The 19,201-nt window shown below is 40.1% G+C and overlaps 1 long non-coding RNA gene across 1 annotated transcript in view; it reads left to right on the plus strand.

The window, feature by feature from the left end:
- LOC110209967 (uncharacterized) overlaps nt 1-18,792 on the plus strand; it is a 53,523-nt gene extending 34,731 nt beyond the window's left edge. The window contains exons 2-3 of the long non-coding RNA XR_002324987.1: nt 11,860-12,012; nt 18,645-18,792. This is a non-coding gene — a long non-coding RNA (uncharacterized LOC110209967). The remainder of the gene's footprint in view (nt 1-11,859; nt 12,013-18,644) is intronic.
- Nucleotides 18,793-19,201: the final 409 nt, after the last annotated feature.

The raw sequence follows: 19,201 nt of genomic DNA on the forward strand, positions 1-19,201 counted from the left end.
ACCAGATTTGAAGAAGACCTGGGTTGAAACCCCAGCTCTGGTACTTACTGCCTGGGCAACGTTGGGCAGATCATTCCCCTTCTTTGAACTACAGTTCCCTCATCTGTAAAAGTAAGGGTAAGAGGTTCGACTAGGTCAATGATTTCCTACACTTTCAGTTATGAGAAACTCTTTACGATATCCAAAAATGTCATGGATCCCTACATGACTGTAGGTAAATGATGATCATCAGATGGAATAGAAACTCCTCGAGAGTAGAAATTGTTTTATCCTTTGTTTTTATATGTCCAATACATAGCACTTAGCACATAGTAGGTGCCTAATAAATGCCTATTGGTGGTTTGATCTGTTGACTGGGAAAACATAATGAAAATGCTTGGTGTACTTATGGATTCAGGGATGCCTTGCAATAATTCTGAATCTGCACCCCACCTCCCCCCATCATTCTAATTCTTTCTTTGGTACTAGAAGAACATTTGGGGGTCATCTAGTCCAATTCCTCCATTTTACAGAGACTTTTTTTTTCTAATTTGGACCTATGATTTCAATGATACAGGAAACTTCCAATCAGGAAACTCCCTTAACCAGGCAGACTCTTTGTGACCCCATTTTGGAGTTTTCTTGGCAAAGATACTAGAGTGGTTTGCCATTTTTTGGTCTGGCTCATCTTACATATGAGGAAACTGAAGCAAAGAAGATTTAAATGACTTGCCCAAGGTCATACAACTAGTAAGTATCTGAGGGCAAATTTGAACTCAGGTCTTTATGATTTCAGGGCTGGCACTTTTTATACTATGGCACCCCCTAGCTTTCTATTATTCAGTTGTTTCAGGTCATACCTCATAGTAAGTACTATTCATTCATTCATTTATTTGTTCATTGTAATTTATAGTTTTGGAAAGTCACCTGAAACATGGGGGGATTAAATGATTATATGCAAGGCTGACACTTGAACTCAGGTTCCTTCCTTATTCAGGAGGCCAACTCACTTTCCACGTTAACATAATACTTCTCTTTATAGATAATAGTAACTGACATTTCTATAGCTCTTTAAAGTTTTGGAATCACTTTTGTATGCCTTACTTAATTTGCTCTTCACAACAACATTGTGAGGCAGGCATTGTAGATGTTATTATCCCCATTATACAAAAGGGAAAATGGAGAAACAATGACTTTTCTCCTGGACACTTAGCAAGTAAATAGAAGAGGTGGAATCTGAACCTAGTTCCCCTCTAACTTTCTGCTCAGGACCCTTCTCACTATGTTGCACTTTCTGTCCCCGATGTGAAACAGTTTGCCCAATGGTCACATAGGGGATTTGAGTACCAGGTCCCCTTGACTGCAAAGCACATTTTCCCCTCATTGCATCACTTCAATATGTACTTACTCTCTCTCTCTCTCTCTCTCTCTCTCTCACACACACACACACACACACACACACACACACACACAGACACACACACACAATATGTATTATATTATATACTTGGTCCTTAATAAATACTTATTGGCTTGAATTGAATTAATGCTCTGAATTGTGACTAGATGTCCTTAAGTAAGTCCAAAAAGGAAATGGACCATTCAGGCAGCCCAATAATGTTTATTTAACTTGTATTTTATCCTCAAGAGAAGTTTTCTACTTGAGATTTGAGGGCAAATTAGAATCATATCGGCTGGCTTGAAGTTGTAACTGTTCCATCTAAAAATCCACCTCAGTTTGTTAAACTAGAGTATACTGGACTGCAAATGGTTTCCAACTTCCAGTGTCTAGAGCTTCACATACATAAACCTTCCTGTTTCAAGGTCAGAAGCTAAGTGTTCATGGTTACAAAGGACCTTCTGCCTAACAGAATGATAATCCAATTTTATGGCCTATGGTAAGAACTCATCTGTTGGTTATTAAAACTGCAGGATGTGTCTCTGTCCCAAGTAAAACATTCTTTTAGGGTGAGAAATGTAGCTACTGTGAAGAATCAAAGAACAGAGCTGCCACATTGAACGAACACAGGATAGGAAAGTAAGAAAAAGAAAATAAAATAAGCTTCCAACAGACAATTCACATGTGTCACATATTTCTACCCTCCTGTGCCTGACGAGTCACCCATATGTTTCCATATTTCTATATTTAGGTTCAGATTTGATGTATGCATTTGCTTATAGAGGCAATGCAGCTTTTTAGCCCAATGACCATTTATAAATAATGTCAAGTTTCTATCTACATCTTATCTTTTCAACTTGTCTGCAAGGAATGCAGTCTCTACATTGACCCAATCTTTTGTTGCCAAGTTTGTTTCCAGGGTTTCATTTGCATCATCATGGAAATGCCAGCTCAAAACTCCTTCTGATTACCAAACTTTCCTTTGAAATATTAGAGAGGCACATGCCTGGAGACAGCTATATGAGAGCTAAGCCTGAGTTGTAATAATCTGCAAATACCAAGCCTTCCAGTTGTCTATATTTAAATTATCCATATGTCTTCTTTAAATATATATTTAAATATAAAATATCATTTTATATATTTTATATTTTACATATCATATATATATATAACGTTTAATCAGCAGAGATATGTAAAAAGAGAAAGAGTAAAAAAGAGAGAGACACAGAGACAGAGACAGTGACAGAGTCAAAAAGCTAAATATTTGTGTAATATTAAGGCATTCAAATTGTAAAAACACACCTACAGAAGTGCTGGTATAGTTGTTTGTATGAAAAACCCTACACTCTCATTCTTGATGGAAAAAAAAAGTTACAAAAATACTTGAGACACTGGATGACAATTTGTATTAGTATTTTTTTTTAAAAACATACCAACTTAGGAAGCCAGTTAGTTATAGATTCTTGCTATATCCAATTGAATTTAATGACTGATCCCTGCTTTTTTTTTTTTAAATAACAGCCCAATATGAAAAATTAAGCTCATTCAATAGAAAACCTTGTGGGTAACAAGTTTCTGTTTCTTAAGCTATGTCAGGTTTTTCTAGGCACAGAATGGATAAGCCCACAAGAAGACTCAGTCATGTTTGTTGATCCTTTATCACTGACTTTGCTTTCCTAGACTGTTCAGCATCTGGAGGTTGGGGAATACTAAATGAGTCTTGAATGTGTGTGGTACAGTTAAATTTCCAACTATGACTTGGGTAAAGGTTTTTCCTTCCTGTTTCTAGACTGCTTCCCTTCCTTTCCCTTTTCAATTCCCTTCCCTTCCCTCCACAACCATTTACCTTTTACCATTGACAAGCCACTTAACATCTCTGAATCTCACTTTCCTCATGTAGGAAAAGAAGCTCTTGGACCAGGTAGCTTCTGAAGTCCCTTCTAGCTCTGGATTGATGATCATATATGTATAAGGCCCTGTGCCAAATGCTGGAAATTCAGTAATGAAAAGGAAATGGTCTTGCTCTCATGGAACTTACATTCTACTGGGGAGAAGCAACTTGGACACAAAAAAGTTACTGCGAAATATATACAAATATATGCAAAGTAATTTTTCAGGGTGGACTAGCAACTGTGGGAAGGTAGCAGGAAAGGACTCATGTGGAAGATGGGACTTGAGCTGAACCTTGAAAGAAATGTGGGATTCTAAGAGAAAGGTATGGCGTACAGCCTGGGTAAATGTACTGAGGTGGTAGATGGATTGCCATGTAAGGGAACAGCAAATCGGCTAGCCTCTTTGGTTGCTGGGGATAACTTGGAAACCGAAAACTTCCTTGATGTCGCTTAAAAGGGAGACTCAGAGACCCTGTGTCTTTCATTCCCAGTGTTCAGGGTTTCCCTAGACTGAATCCCTGAAATGTTTCCTGAGGGCCTCGCCTTCTGCCACCTCCCCAAAAAGCCACAGAAGCGATGTTTTCAGATCTAGCTTTCCTTGCCTTTTCCGATTTTTCCTTATGCCTTGTTTACCTCTGCTTTATGGATATATGTCTGTGTATCCATATGGGTTCGTTTAAAATAGCCTGTAAGCTACTTGAAAGCAGGGAGCCCATTCCTATGGATTATGTAGTGCCTCACACGTCTAAATCGGTTGCCTCTCTTGACGCACATTACAGAGGGGATGCATGATTTCTTGTCTCATGACCAGGGATAGACTTAGAAATCCCCTTTTCATTCATCGACATCTTTGCATCTTTAATGCAAAGAAACGGCCAAGACTATTTTTCTCTTTCCAGTTTCTTTTAGTCATGTCCTCATTCTATCTAACACCACAAGAGAGTAATGGAACCTAAGGATTCTCATTCTGGTAGATTGCCACAATATGAGAATGGAGGACTTTCTCACTGAGTAACACTGTTGTTCTGCCTTCGGTCTCAGAGGACCAATGACATCAGGAGGGCGATGTCTTGACTTGCAAGTGAATTGTATTGAAGTGAGGGAGGGCTGGACAGAGTCATCAGTCTCACTCTCTCCTCCAGAGTCATCGGAGTCCCGTGGCAAGCCATAGTTCAGGATGGCTGGAGATGGCCCCTGGCATACTTCTACATAGTGAGTGAAGAGACATAACTAGGGTGGGGGTGATTGGGCTTTTCCACAAGGCAAAGACATTTAGAAGTGGGAGATGATAGCACTTTCAATCCTTCAGTAGTACACGAACAATTGAGCTTAGAACCTATTTAGCATGAATAATTAATTAAAACTGTAATAATGCATTACATTTATATGGTGCCTTAATATCTGCAAAGCACTTGATCTTCATCAGTCAGTCTATATGCATTTATTAACTGTTTACTCTAAGCCAGGCATTGTACCTCCTGCTGAAATGCGGTGTTGTTCGGTTGTCTCTCTCTGTGACCCCGTTTGGGGTTTTGTTGGCAAAGATACTGGAGTGGTTTGCCATTTCCTTCTCCAGCTCATTTGACAGATGAGGACACTGAAGCAAACAGGGTTAAATGATTTATCCAGGTTCACACAGCTAGTAATTGTCTGAGGTCAAATTTGAACTCAGGTCTTCCTGACTCCAGACCCACGCTGTAATCTACTGTGCCACCTAGCTGCCCTGCTGAGGTGTAAAAGGCAAAAACAGACAAACAATCACCCCCCCCCCCAAAAATGCACAGTCCCTACCTTCAAGGAGCTTACATCCTAATGGGGAAGACAATAAGAAATAATTAGGAATCTGTAGGATATTTATAGCACAGAAAGAAAGCAACCTTAGAAAGAAGGCACTATTAGCTGAGGGGATGGGAAAGACCTTCTGTGGAATGTGGGATTTGAGCTGAATCTTGAAGGAAGCCAAAGACGGTAAGTGATGCAGGTGAGGGGGCAGTGTTCAATGTGCGCAACATGGAGATTGTATGTGAAATGATTTATTCAAGGAACTGCAAGTAGCTCAGTGTAGTTGAACAGTAGAGTGTATGAAAGCTTAACTGCTTAATTATTATAATGGAGAGTAAAGGGCTCACTTTTCGTAATTGTCTGAGTGTAGATTTCTCCATTTCTACTGGGATGGACAGAATATATGTGTCTAGGTACTTGACACTACTCTCGCAATTTTCTCCTGAAACTCTCCAAGTCTGTTACGACACTGGTTTACTTCCATCCCTCTTAGGGGAGGCAATGTTTTCCTCCTTTTGCTAATGGGAAGCATGGGGCACCTTAGGCATCAAGTGACAAAATCAGAGGCTGTATCTGGGGTTTCAGAGAACAGTCTAATGCTCCAAAAATGAGATCAGACTTCCTCCAAGACTGTTTATTGGGTTTACATTTTTAAAAGAAAGAGGTTTTATTCTATTTTTAAGATGCATAAAGGCTGCTGAACAGACATGGAGATGAAAAAAATTTTAATAATAAGTTCTACTTAGAAGACTGAATGATGCATTTTGTGAGAAATGGGGATATATCTTCAGCCTGGAACAACCCAAGACACCGAAAAGCTGTGAAACTCTTAACAAACAACAAAATAGGAAATGAAAATTATTCATGGGCTCTTTATTTTTATTTTCTTTTTACAAGCAGCTTGGGCTCCACACTAAATTTAAAGATGCAACTCCCCCAGTTGCCTTTAAATAAATATATTTATCATTGATTCTTACCAAAGAACATATTTTGGGATGTTTTCAACTAAAGACACTCTCTGTTCATCTATCTTTTCCATCAATACATTCCCAATGTGTTCTTTGTCACTGGGTGTTTTAATTAGTAAGAGCATATTTCTTGTGCGTTCAGCAAAAACCAAAATCTGCCCCAATGTGATTGAATGGCTCTGTTTTTCAAATATCCGCTTAGGTAAGCTTTTATACAATAAGGCATTAATAGCTTTTTGCATATGATAAGGAACATCACTTGATGATGGATTAGCTAACAGCCTTCTGATGTAAGCAGTCATAACAATGAATGAACATATTGTTATTGGTAGACATGGGGAGGGGGAGACAAATAAAAAATCCCTTAACAACTAATAAGCAAACGATTGTTAAAGTCACATTGTGTGTGCTGTCTCTAAAGCCTAATGATCATTAGAACATTGTCAAGTATTTGAAATTTTACCAGGGAGCAACTCATTCTGATCAAATCCAGATCAGGAAGGATGAGATGATGGTGTTATTGGTGACCCATTCTTTTTTTTTTTTTCAGAGAGGCAATCAAGCAAATTATTTCATTCTTTCTCTCTGTAGCTCCAGCACCTAGCATGGTACCTGGCACATGGAAGGTGCTTAAGAAATGCTTGTTGGGGGACAGCTAGATAGAGGGGCTTATCGGGGGGCAGTGGACAGAGTATCAGCCCTCAGGAGGTCCTGAGTTCAAATGTGACCTCAGATACATAACACTCACTAGCTGTGTGACCCTGGACAAGTCACTTAACCCCAATTGCCTCACCAAAAACAAAACAAAATAACAACAACAACAACAACAACAACAACAAAAGAAATGCTTGTTGGTTGACTGTTTGAAATAAGAACTGCTTTTAGAACCTCAGGGGAAAAAATTGTTAGTCCCAAGAAAATCAGGCTTTGGGTGTAAAAGAAATACTATCTGTCCTAATCCATTTCATTATTTGCCTGGTAAGTGTTCATGAGAATCTGTTTGTGGTAGAATTCTGCCTTTCTGATGTGGAGCAGATGCCTGAGGGAAGAAGAAAGGGAGAGAGTAGTTATAAAATGGGAGCAGAATTATAACCATAATAGGTGAAATTTTTACAGGGTGTCCCCAAAGTCATAGTGGAGTTTCAAGCCATTAAAGCTTAAACTAACCGCCATGTTTAGTGCCTTAATGATTGCAGGGCCCAGTATCTCATTACTTTGGAACAGCTTCACATTAGCACTACATCGATTTTTATGGCTACGTGACGTTGGTCGAGTCATCTCATCTGATCGAAAAATGGAAGGGGTGGGACGAGATGACCACTGAGGTACTTCCCAGCTCTAAATCTATAATCCTATAACTCCCATTTAAAGAGGAGGCCTTTGAGATCCAGAGAGCTTAAATGATTGCTCATAATCACAGCATTAGTGGTGCTAGAGGTGGGACTCAACACCAGGCCTCTCCTGACTCCAAATCCAGGTTTTAAACAAGGCCAGATAACCATACTTAAGGCTTTTACAGTTTGTCTTCTCCATAGATTCTTTATGATATACCTAATACAGAGCTAAACACCATAAATTCTGAATTAATATTAACCTCCTCATGACCCCATTTGGAGTTTTCTTGGCAAAGATATTGGAGTGGTTTGCCATTTTCTTCTCCAACTCGTTTGACAGACAGGGAACTGAGGCAAACAGGGTTAAGTGACTTGCCCAGGGCTACACAGTCAGTAAGTATCTGAGGCTGGATTCTAAGTCATGAAGATGAATCTTCCTGATACCAAGGCCAGTGCTCTATCCACTGCACCTCCTAGCTGCCTCATTAAAAAAAAAAAAAAAGGAAAATTGAGAATGAAAACAAATCATCAGCATCATACGGTAATTTGGTTTCTTCAATCTAATAATCCAATAAGCATTTATTAAGTGACTGCCAGATGCCAGGTACTTGCTGAGCGCTAGAAATGCAATTAATAAAAAAAGACAGTCTCTGCCCCCAAGGAGCTTACAATCTCAGGGAGGCAGACCCAGAAAGAGGCAAGAAAGCAAGGATTCCTGGAGTTGAAACCAGGCAGATGCAGAGCGGAGTGAATCCAAAAGGCCAGTTTAGGCATGGGAAGAGTCTGGTACTCTACCTTCCAGCCACCCAGTCAGAGGAGAGACGAGGCTGAGGGAGGCGACGTCCATCAAGGCTTGAGCCTGGTGATGAGGTGAGGAGCCATGAGCTTAACCTAAACAGAAGAAGTAGTACAGCTGGGATGGAGATCTATAGCCAGGGTGGGACAATAGAGGGCTGCACCCCGGGCTCTGAGCCATCAAAGCTGTTCTGTCCCAAAAGTCTTAGTGCATTTTTTGTTATTAATAGCTTACTACCTAATAATATGAAATAATGATAATATTCTGATAATATAATACTTAAGCCATTAATAGCTATTAAAGCTAATAATATGGAATAAGTAAGACACATTTCTACAGAAACTATGTATGGAGTCCCAAAAGTCAGTGCATTTTTGTTATTAATAGCTTAGTACCTAATAACATGAAATAATGATAATGTTATAATAATATAACATTTAAGCCATTAATAGCTATTAAAGCTAATAATATGAAATAAGTAAGACACATTTCTATAGAAACTATGTATGGAGTCCCAAAAGTCTTAATGCATTTTTGTTATTAATAGCTTAGTACCTAATAATATGAAATAATGATAATATTCTGATAATATAATACTTAAGCCATTAATAGCTATTAAAGCTAATAATATGAAATAAGTAAGACACATTTCTGTAGAAACTATGTATGGTGATCCTAAAGTCTTAGTGCATTTTTGTTATTAATAGCTTAGTACCTAATAATATGAAAAATGATAATATTCTAATAATATAATACTTAAGCCATTAATAGCTATTAAAGCTAATAATATGAAATAAGTAAGACACATTTCTATAGAAACTACCTATGGAGTCCCAAAAGACTTACCTACTATTAGTAGCTCCATGTATAGTTACTATCGAAATTTGTTTGACTTATTTCACATTATTTTCACATTATGGATTGCAAGGTTAATTTTCTGGTTGGCTTTGTGCTGTTTGCTCCGGGCATGCTGCTGTTCCAGAAGCCAGAATCACTAGTTCTGTCTCTGCAAGGATGATTCAACTTTCTAGTGATTCAAAGTACTTATTATCATCTAAAGAAATTGCAGGACTCAGTTGGTGGTGCGGCAATCAATCAATCAACAAACACTCGTTAAGTAAGCATCCACGTGGGTTAAGCACTGGGCTAGATGTTGGAGATACAGACATAGAAAGAAGAAATAGTCCCTGCTCTCATTGAGCTTATCAGGGGGGTGGGGTGAGGGAGTGGAAGGGTTGGGGACAAGAACTGGGATTTTACTAGCATAAGGAGTTTCCAAAAGAGGAAACTAAAGAAACTCCCTCTAAACATTGCAGACCAGCACTTTCTCTGCAACTTATAGAGTTAAAAGGGGGACTAGGACCCTGAGAAGTTAAGGGACTTGTTTAGGGTCATACAGCCAATATATGTCTAAAGTGACATTTGAACTCAGGTCTTCCTGACTCTGAGGACAGCTTCCTATAGTACATCGTGCTGCTTCTCTGCAGAATAAATAAAGAAGTAAATACCACGTAGTTAAAAGAGGAAGAATGCTAGCAGCTGGGGGATCCTGAGAGATTTCAGATCAAAAAATGCCTCTTAAGAAAGTGAGTGATTTTGAGAAGCCGGGGTTGGCTGACAATACCCCACACCCAAGGCAGAGACAGCTCTAGTAGGCAATGAGAGAGAGAGACAGACAGATAGACAGAGAGACAGAGACAGAGACAGAGAGAAAAAGAAAGACAGAGAGACACCCAGAGGCAGAGAGAGAGAGAGACAGAGACAGACACACAGAGACAGAGAGTGGATGTAGACAGCTAGATGGATGCAGACAGACAGACAGCTATATAAAGACAGATGCATAGATAGACATCATTATAGACAGAAAGTCAGACAGACAAATAGACAGACAGACAGACAGACAGATAGACAGATGGCTAGACAGACACATACATATATAGATGATAATAATAATGATGATGATGAAACCTAACATTTATATAATCTTTACTATGTGCCAGCAATTGTGCTAAGTGTTTTACAGTCATTATCACATTTGAAACCTCACAACAACACTGGAAAGTAGGTACCATTATTACCCTCATTTTATAGATGAGGAAACTGAAACAAACAGGTTAAGTGATTTGTCCAGAGTCACACAGCTAATAAGTATCCAAAGCCAGATTTGAATTCAAGTCTTCCTGAATCCAGGCCCAATGTTCTTTTCAATGCACCACCTAACTGGCTAGCTAGATATAAACAGACAGGTAAGTTAGATAGCTAGGTAGAGAGCTAGCCAGCTAGATAGATATAAGACAGATAGATAAGCATATAGAGAGATAGCTATATAGAGATAGACACATAGATAGGTAGATAGAAAGTCAGATAGCTAGGCAGGCAGACAGATGGATAGATAGATAGATAGATAGGTAGATAGATAGATAGATAGATGGATAGATTGATATATAGAGAAAGCATTTATTAAGCCCTTACTATATGCCAGGCACTATATTAAATGCTAGGAGTACAAACACAAGTGGATAAGACAGTTCCTTCCTCCATCACACTCCAATGGGTGGTCAGTGCAGGGAGGGGACAAGAGCAAGGCTGCTTCCAAGGAGGTGAAGCCTGGAGAATCCTGTTGTTTGAAACCTTTCCCAGGTTACATCACTGTATGTCAGCAAGAGCAGCAGTTCTTAGGGTGTGAGCTGTAGCTATTCACTCATTCTAGAGAGGTTCCCTAAGCACCAGGTCAGTATGTACTTTTCTTTGTTCTAAGCTACAAATTTCTCATCCGTCCTTTCTCCTATTAACCAAATCAGGCACAGTCATCAATAGATTCAAATCTTCCATGGCTCTTGTGGTCATAGGAAGTGTGCTCTGTGGCCAGAAGTGGGTTTGGGTCACAGGTTCATAGACGCAAAGCCAGAAGGGACTTTGGAAACCAGAGTCCAACCTGCCTCATTTTCCAGATGAGAAGACTGAAGCTGAGTGTAGTTAAGTGACTTGCCCAGAGTCACATCTGTTGTAGATGCTTGAGGCAGGATTCGAACTCAGGTCTCAGACCTGAGACCAGCCTCGGACCCTTACTACTTGTGTGACCCTGGGCAAGTCACTTAACCCTGTTCACCTCAGTCTCCTCATCTGTAAAATGAGCTAGAGAAGATAAATGGTAAACCACTCCAGTATCTTTGCCAAGAAAACCCCATATGGGGTCACAAATAGTTGGACAAAACTGGAAATGACTGAACAACAACAAATAGTATTATGCTAATAAATGTTTTAACAGCCAAATTAAAAAAAAATACTGTGCATCAGGCTATGATTTGTAGTGTTTGCTGGTTTCTTAACAAGTGGCTCTTACCAGCAGGCTATAGTACACTCCTGGAGGAATTCTTAATATTTTTTTGTGTCCTGGACCCTTTTGTCAATTTAGTGAAACCAGTGGATCTCTTCCCAGAATCATGTTTTTAAATGCACAAAATAAAGTGTATAAGATTACAAGGGAAATCAAATATATTGAAACAGTCAACAAAATATTAAATAATGAAAATATGTATGTGAATCCCAGGTTAAGAAGCTCTGTACTAGATAAGCTCTAAAGTTCCTTTTAATTCTGAGATCCAATGATGCTGTGGTCAATGTAGGGTTTGGAAATCACACACACACACACACACACACACACACACACACACACATACATATATATTTACTTTTTTTTAATTTTCAGGAATTCATCAACACCTCTCTATAAGGCAGTTTCTCTTTACGCAATTGGGTACATTTCAGAGACTCTATTGTATAAAGATCGTGAAGACCTGGAGGTTCAGAGAAGCATGAACCAGATGCATTTAGGGATTGAAAAGAGGCTCTGAAGGAAAAGGTAAGGATTCCAGTTGTTTAGCCTACAGAGTAAGAGAAAGGTAACTTGATTACTCTTGTGATGAAAGCCCCTCGAATTCTGCTGCTTTCTGTACTCCTCACTAAATGATTGTGTTTATATATGTTAATAGCTAGAGCTAATTGTTAAGAGTTGATTGAAAATGAGTATGTAAGAAATGCCTCTGGCCCCTACCCTGAGACTGAATGACTCCAGGTCCCAGCTGCGGGGTGGGGGGGATGGGAAACAGGGCTCCAGTCAATGGGAGCCCAGACAACTGGGTGTTAGGTATAGGGCAGTCAGAGCTAAAGAGAATGAGACTGAGTATAGACCAAGAGAGGGAAACAGGTGCCTAGGTGACCAGGAGAAATCTTGGGTTTTCTTGCATGGAGGGAGAAATTCAGCTTGAATCAAGGGTGGAGTTATTGGACAATCTTATCTTGAGAGGGGTATCAAAATCCTCCACTTTGAGTGCTCTTAAAATTACCTTCCCACAGTTGTAGAAGTGTCTTTCCTTCTCTCCCTTGGTCTCCAGGTTCTTCCTCTGTCCCACTTAATAGATCTGGTCAGACCCGGTTCTCAATTCTGTATTCTCAAGGTTCATTGTTTTGAAAGCGAAGTTTCCAGACAACCAGTGAACTCTATTTCTTTGTTTGCTATCCTTTTGATGACTGAGGGTCACCATGGCCAAAATACTCAAATGTTTGAGTGTGGAGACGTCCAGAAACGGACTAGGCTGCTTCAGGAAGCAGTAAATATCCCATTACTTTGTGACTAGGGCCTAGAATTGAATAAGAGGATCATGGGGTCACAGATTTAGAGCTCAGAGGGACCTTGGAGGCCATCTAGAGAAGGAGTTGGATTACCATTGGGAAATTGAAAAGTTCTTTTAATGACCCCAAACTTCTCCCTGAAAACAAAGGCCTCTTGTTTTTAACACCAATGTGTTACCAGTGACTTTCTGTGGCTGCAGAGTCATGAAACAATACAGAATGAGAAGAATTGGGAATTATAATAAAATGGAGTCAAGCTGGGTATAAACAGACTGGAACATAATATAAACAATGAGTTAAAGAGATCAATCAAGTCTACAGGCCAATCAACGAGCATTGATTGAGTGCTTAAGGTACTGTGCTAAGAGATAGAAATTCAAATACAGAATGACCTTCTAGGGAGAGGAGGTGGTTGCCTTGTTTACAAACAGGCCATGCGCAGGATGAATCAACGACAGAATAGGAAGGGATGGGAAAGGCTTCCTGTGCAGGAGATGGTTTTAGTTGGAACTTGAGGGAAAAGAGGAAGTAGAAATGTAAAGAGAAAGCATTCCAGGCATGAGGGACAACCGGTGATAACGCCTGGAGCTGCTCTTGTTAGGGAGATAACAAGGAGGATAATGTCACCAGATTGCAGGGCGAGTAGGGATGAGTAAGGTGTGAGAAGACTAGAAAGGTTCCTACCTTTCTAGTGCTAGGTCCTGAGAGGCTTTGAATGCCAACCAGGGTTTAACACTTGATGCTGGAGGTGACAGGGAGCCATTGGAATGTATTCCATTGTGTAGGGGAATTGATTCAATTGTGTACAACACTTCGGTAAGTAGGGGGTCATCACATGGCCTGACCTGCGCTTTAGGGAGGTCAGTCTGATGACAGAATTGTTGTTGTTGTTTGTCCTTCATTTTCAAAGAGGACCAATGACATCATAGGGGGATGTCCTGGCTTGTGGGGGAACTGGATTTCCGTGAGGCAGTTAAAAGTCATCAGTCTCTCTCTCTTCTCCTGAGTCATAGAAGTCCAGCGGCAGGACAAAAATCAAAATGACTGGCAATGGCCCAGGATGTGGTGGATGACCCTGGCATCTTAGATGTTTGACCCAGCTTTAAGCGCTCCACAGTGCCTGCTTCAGACGCCTTCATGGCTGTTGGAACAAATTGTTCTCATCCACTCATTCCACCAGGGAAAGTATTTGCTTGCTTGGGGTAGGCATCCCTCTAAATCACTGATGGGTTTGTGGCCTGTCGGACAACCTCAACCTGGCTTAGCTCGTTTGCTGATAGGGTTCACCGTGAAGTGTGGTTGCTGTGTGTGCTACAGTTTCTTGGGGACAGTTGAGGAGAGGATGACTAGAGTGTGGACAGATTTGAAGCAAGGAGACCATAAAGCAGCTGCTGGTCTAGGAGTGAGGTGATAAGGGTCTGTACCAGAGGATGGCAGTGTCAGAGGACAGAAAGGAAGCATGTGAAATATTATGAAAGTTTAAAAAAAATACGGGGGTCATCAAACACAGAAATGCTCAGTGAAGGGAGACCGGGGGGATTCTAACCCTGGCTATCTTCAGGAAGAGAATAGATACCATCTGTTCTCTGTGCATTTGACCTTCACCTCTCTGAAGTATAACTACCCCCAGGTCCTTCAGTTCACTTTCATATGTTATAATCTTGAGGAATCAAATGTATTCACTTCTGTGTAGTAATTTGGTTATTGGCACTAATAAGCAATGTAGCTGTATTACAACTTACTTATGACCCCACACATGGTGATGTCTGGAAGATGAAGCCGAACTGTGCTCAGAATGTGACCTGTGTAGTCATCGTCAAAGAACACGAATGAATGAAGTGGGGGTAGTAAAGGAAAGCCTTTATTATCATTTTCTCTAGCTCTATAAAATACCCACTTGGTAGCTTTCTGAAAGCCCTTTAAAACACATGCAAAATTGTCTCTGGTGCTCTTAATCATTTTTAAATGCCACCAGTGAACACCGCCTACATGAAGAGCTGGCTCACTCAGAAGATAATACAAGGAACATTGGATTTGAGAGCGAGAAGGGAATTCTTAAGCCATTGCTTGGACATATTTGGAGAGTCTTAACAAAACCTCTTAGTTACTTGCTAGATTTTAATGGGGGGGGTAGTCATTCTTATTTCAGTTCAATTTAACAAATATTTACTAATTGCCTCTGTGTGACGGGTACTGTCCTAGTCTGGGAGCCCCAAAGACAACAGGCCTCTGTCCTCAAGGACCTCACATTCTGCTGAGGAGTATTTATCTCAAAGGGAGGGTCTGCGTGACTTTTTATTGTGAATAAGACATCAGCTTTTGAATCCTGGCTTTGATGCTTCACAGCTCTGTGTGACTATGGGAAAAGTAACAATGTTGTTGAGCCTCTCCCTCCATCTTTGAAATGGGGTAATAATAATTGTCTTTGCTTTCTCACAAAGCTGTTGTAAAGAAAGAATGTTGTACATCTTAAAGCCTTGTGGAAATATAGGCTAGTGGTTATCTGGCCAAACCAATATCTCATATTGTTTATTTTTTGTATGTATCCAGGAAATTATTGATCACTTTATAACCTCATTGGTTGCATAGATTCTCAGAGCTGAAAAGGTCCATAGAAGTCACCTTGGCTGGATACATGAATCAATTCTATAACATTTTTACAAGTAGTCATTTGTTTTCTGATTGAACATTGAATATCCTATTGATGAGGAGCTCATGGCCTTATGTGGAAGTCTATTCCTACTTTGGACAACCCAATGCACCAGAAGCAATGTGGTGTCATTGAGGAAGACCCAAGTTGAAATCCTTCCTCACACATCTACTAGCTTTGTGACCCTGGGCAAATCACTGAAACTTTGGACCTCACTTTCCTCATTTTGTGAAATAGGAAGGTTGGACCTGATGGCTTCTAAGACTGCTTCTAGTTCTAAAACTACAGTACTAGGATGCAACGAATCCCAACCTTGCCACCGAATACTTGTGTGAACTTGGGCAAATTATTTAATCACTTTAAACCTCAGTTTCATCATCTGTAAAAGGAGAGGGTTTAATTAGCCCACCTCTCAGAGCCCTCCTAGCTCTCAAATAATGATAAAGTTTAGGGAAGGCCTTGTGTAAGAAGTGGTAGGTGAGTTGTACTTGAAGGAAACCAAGGAGCCACACAGAAGAACATTGTAATTAGAGTTAGAAGTCTTTGGTTGGCATCCCTGATCTGTCCCCATTTTCTGCGTGACCTTGAGCAGGTCACTTTGCCTCCATAAATCTTAGTTTTCTTATCTGTAAAACAAAGGGCTTAGACTAGATCACCTCTAAGTTCTCTTCCAAATCTAACTCATCTACAATCCTTTAAGTCAAATCTAAGCTGTGGCAGTTCCTTTTTTGGCCTGAAATTTGATTTGCCTTAACATTTTCAGAATCTTATGGGAAAAACTAATCTAAATGATAAGTGGGATTTTTCCCCCCCAATCTACCATAAAATTGCCAAAAGTGCTTTAAAAACCACTATTTTTACAGAACTTATGTAAACACTGTTTGGGGCTCCATCTGTTGAGTCAGCCCCAGCAGCTAACAAGTACCGTACTGAGCTCAGCTATCATCGGTGCTGAGGACGGTGCACAAAACCAAGATGACTTGGCAAGATCCAAGTCGACATAAATTAAACCATTGTTGCCGCTGCTGAAGAAAAGGAACCATACTTCTTTCAACTCAATCCAAAGTGTAAGATTGAGAAAGGAGGGGGAAAGGGGGTGGGGAGGAAAGACGTATCCAGTGCTAGCTTGCCAAATCAGAAAGGGCAAAATCATAAAAAATAAAGCGAAGTCCAAATTTCCAAGAGGACATAAAAACAAGAAAGGGTAGCACCATAAAAAAAGAAGTAATGGTTCCTTAGAAAAAGACTCTTGAAACTGCATCACCAAAAAAGTTAGTAGTCTTTAGACCAGTGTAATACCATGGAAAGACTAGGGAATTTAGTGTCAGAAGAGATCTGGGTTAAAATCTTGGCTCTGTCATTTACTACCTGGGTGACTTCGAACAAGTAACTTTGCCCACCTCTCTAGGCCTCAGTTTCATCATCAGTGATCTTTCAGTGTATGATCCTGATCCTGTGATTTAAATCACTAAGCCTTTTTTTTTAAACCCTTTGGAATTTCATGTTACTGTGAACTACATGCAAAAGATGCAAAATCAGATTACTGCTTTTTGCCCCACAGAAGTAAATTCAGCCCAACCAGAAATTGTGCTAACGCTCCAGCTCATTAGAGAGCTAGTATGACAGGGGAGCAAACTGCTTATGAGATTGTGCTGCAAATCCCAATGACTTAAGCCACCCTGGCTTCAGAAATAGGGAACGACCTTTATGACTCCTCTGAGACTCTGGTTCTTGTCAGCTTGGGGTCACTGGCCTTATGACTGTATTTGCCTGTATGCTATGATTGGAGCCATGCAACTCTGCCTCTGGAGTGAGCTCTGGCTGTCTTTTTTTTTTTCTTTTTAAATACAACTTCCCATTTTGCCATCGTTACAAACTTTCCCTCTGGAGAAGAAGCTACTCCCCCCCCCAAAAAAAAAAGTTAGACTGCAAAAGTCTTCATTTAATGGCTTAGAAATGACAGACATGCCCCACCCATAATTAAAAAGGCTCTTGTTGGGCCCCATAGCCTGGTTTACTTCAAAATGCCTAAACTTAAAATATGAAGGAATGCAGGATTTGGAACAAGTCCAGAAGTTGGCTCCTTGTGTCTGGTAACAGGAATGAAGGTCCCTTCCTGACAAGCTTTGCTTGCAGACATGAAATTTGAGGATCAATTTATCCCAAATGTGGATGACCTTTAACTGGAAAGAAAGACCAGGATAGGATGATTTGCTCACAAGAGCAGGAGGTGAAGGATTCTACACTTATTAAGGAGCCATATACAAGTATAACTTCATTCATTCACCCATCCATTCATTCATTCATTCATTTGTTCATTCACTCATCCATTCAAGAAACAAGTACCTACTATGTGTCAGGCACTGTGTTAAGTGCCAGAGATAGAAAGGCAAAAATAGAACAGCCTATGTCCTCAAAGACACTGCGTTTATCAAGGTAAGGGGTGGGGAGGGCAGGAAGTTGCCTGTATACCAATAAGTAAATGCTCATTGAATACATAATTCATATATGTGTATATATATATATATATATATATATATACACACACACACACACACACACACATATACACACACATATATATATATATATATATATACACACACACACACGTTTGTACATACATAAAATAATTTCTGCAGGCAGAAGATTTAGCAATTAGGGGGATGAGGTTAACCTGACGGCTTTTTAGTTAGGCTTAAAGGAAGTTAGGGGTCCTAAGAAAGATGAGAAGGGGGAGCATTCCAAATAGAGGGGGCAAAAGCACATTCAACAGCAGTTGGAAAGTTGTGTAATGGAATGCAAGTAGACCAGTTTGACTGTAATGCTGATCACTCCACAAATACTTATTAGGCCCCTACTATGTGGCAGGCATTGTACTTGGTGCCGGGAATACATAGATAAAATGTATCCAGTCGGGAAGGCAGGGTTTCCTCCTCAATGAATCACAAACTCTCCTAGATGGGAGGGATTTCAGAGGTCATTAAGTCCATCATCTATCTGAGAATGAAACCACCTCTCTGAAATATGCATAAATGATCTACCAGCCTTTTCTCAAAAACACTCAGTGGGAGGGAGTCCGCTATGTCCTGAGAAAGCCCATTTTTTTTTTGGTGTGGGGGAAAGCTCCAGTCGTTAGGACATTTCCCTCTATGTTAATCCTACATCTACCTCTCTGCTTCTCTGACTCTGTTTTTGGTTCTTTTCTCTAGGATCGAGCAGAACAAGAGAATTCCCACGATAGCACTTCATGTACGGTCCAGAGCTTTCACTTTCTTCTCAAGTCATTCTATAAGAATAGAAACTATTTGACGGATCTTCTGAGCTGTTTTTCTCTAACAATTAAAAACAATTAAAATATCACCTGTTTTCTTTTTGGCCCAGACATCCCTCTGTGAGGCATATACCCCAAGAAGGTCATTGACAAAAAGAAAAACTCCATTAAAAAAACAAAAACAAAAACAAAAAAACCTAATCTTTTATTGTTGTTCAGTTTCAGTCATGTCTGAATCTTTATGACTCCATTGGGGGTTTTCTTGGCAAAGATGCTATAGTGGTTTACTATTTCCTCCTCCAGCTCTTTTTACAGATCAGGAAACTGAGGCAAAAAAGAGTTAAATGACTTGCTCAGGGTCACATAACTAGTAAGCATCTGAGGCTGGATTTGAACTCAGGTCTTCCTGTCTCCAGGTCTGGCACTCTATTCACTGAGCCACCCAGCTGCCCTAGGTGTAACCACAATATTCATAACAGCCCTTTTTGTGGTAGC

The sequence above is a fragment of the Phascolarctos cinereus genome, unplaced genomic scaffold (assembly GCF_003287225.1).
Source record: "Phascolarctos cinereus isolate Bilbo 61053 unplaced genomic scaffold, phaCin_HiC Scaffold_5;HRSCAF=322, whole genome shotgun sequence".
In the NCBI taxonomy this organism is placed as follows: domain Eukaryota; kingdom Metazoa; phylum Chordata; class Mammalia; order Diprotodontia; family Phascolarctidae; genus Phascolarctos; species Phascolarctos cinereus.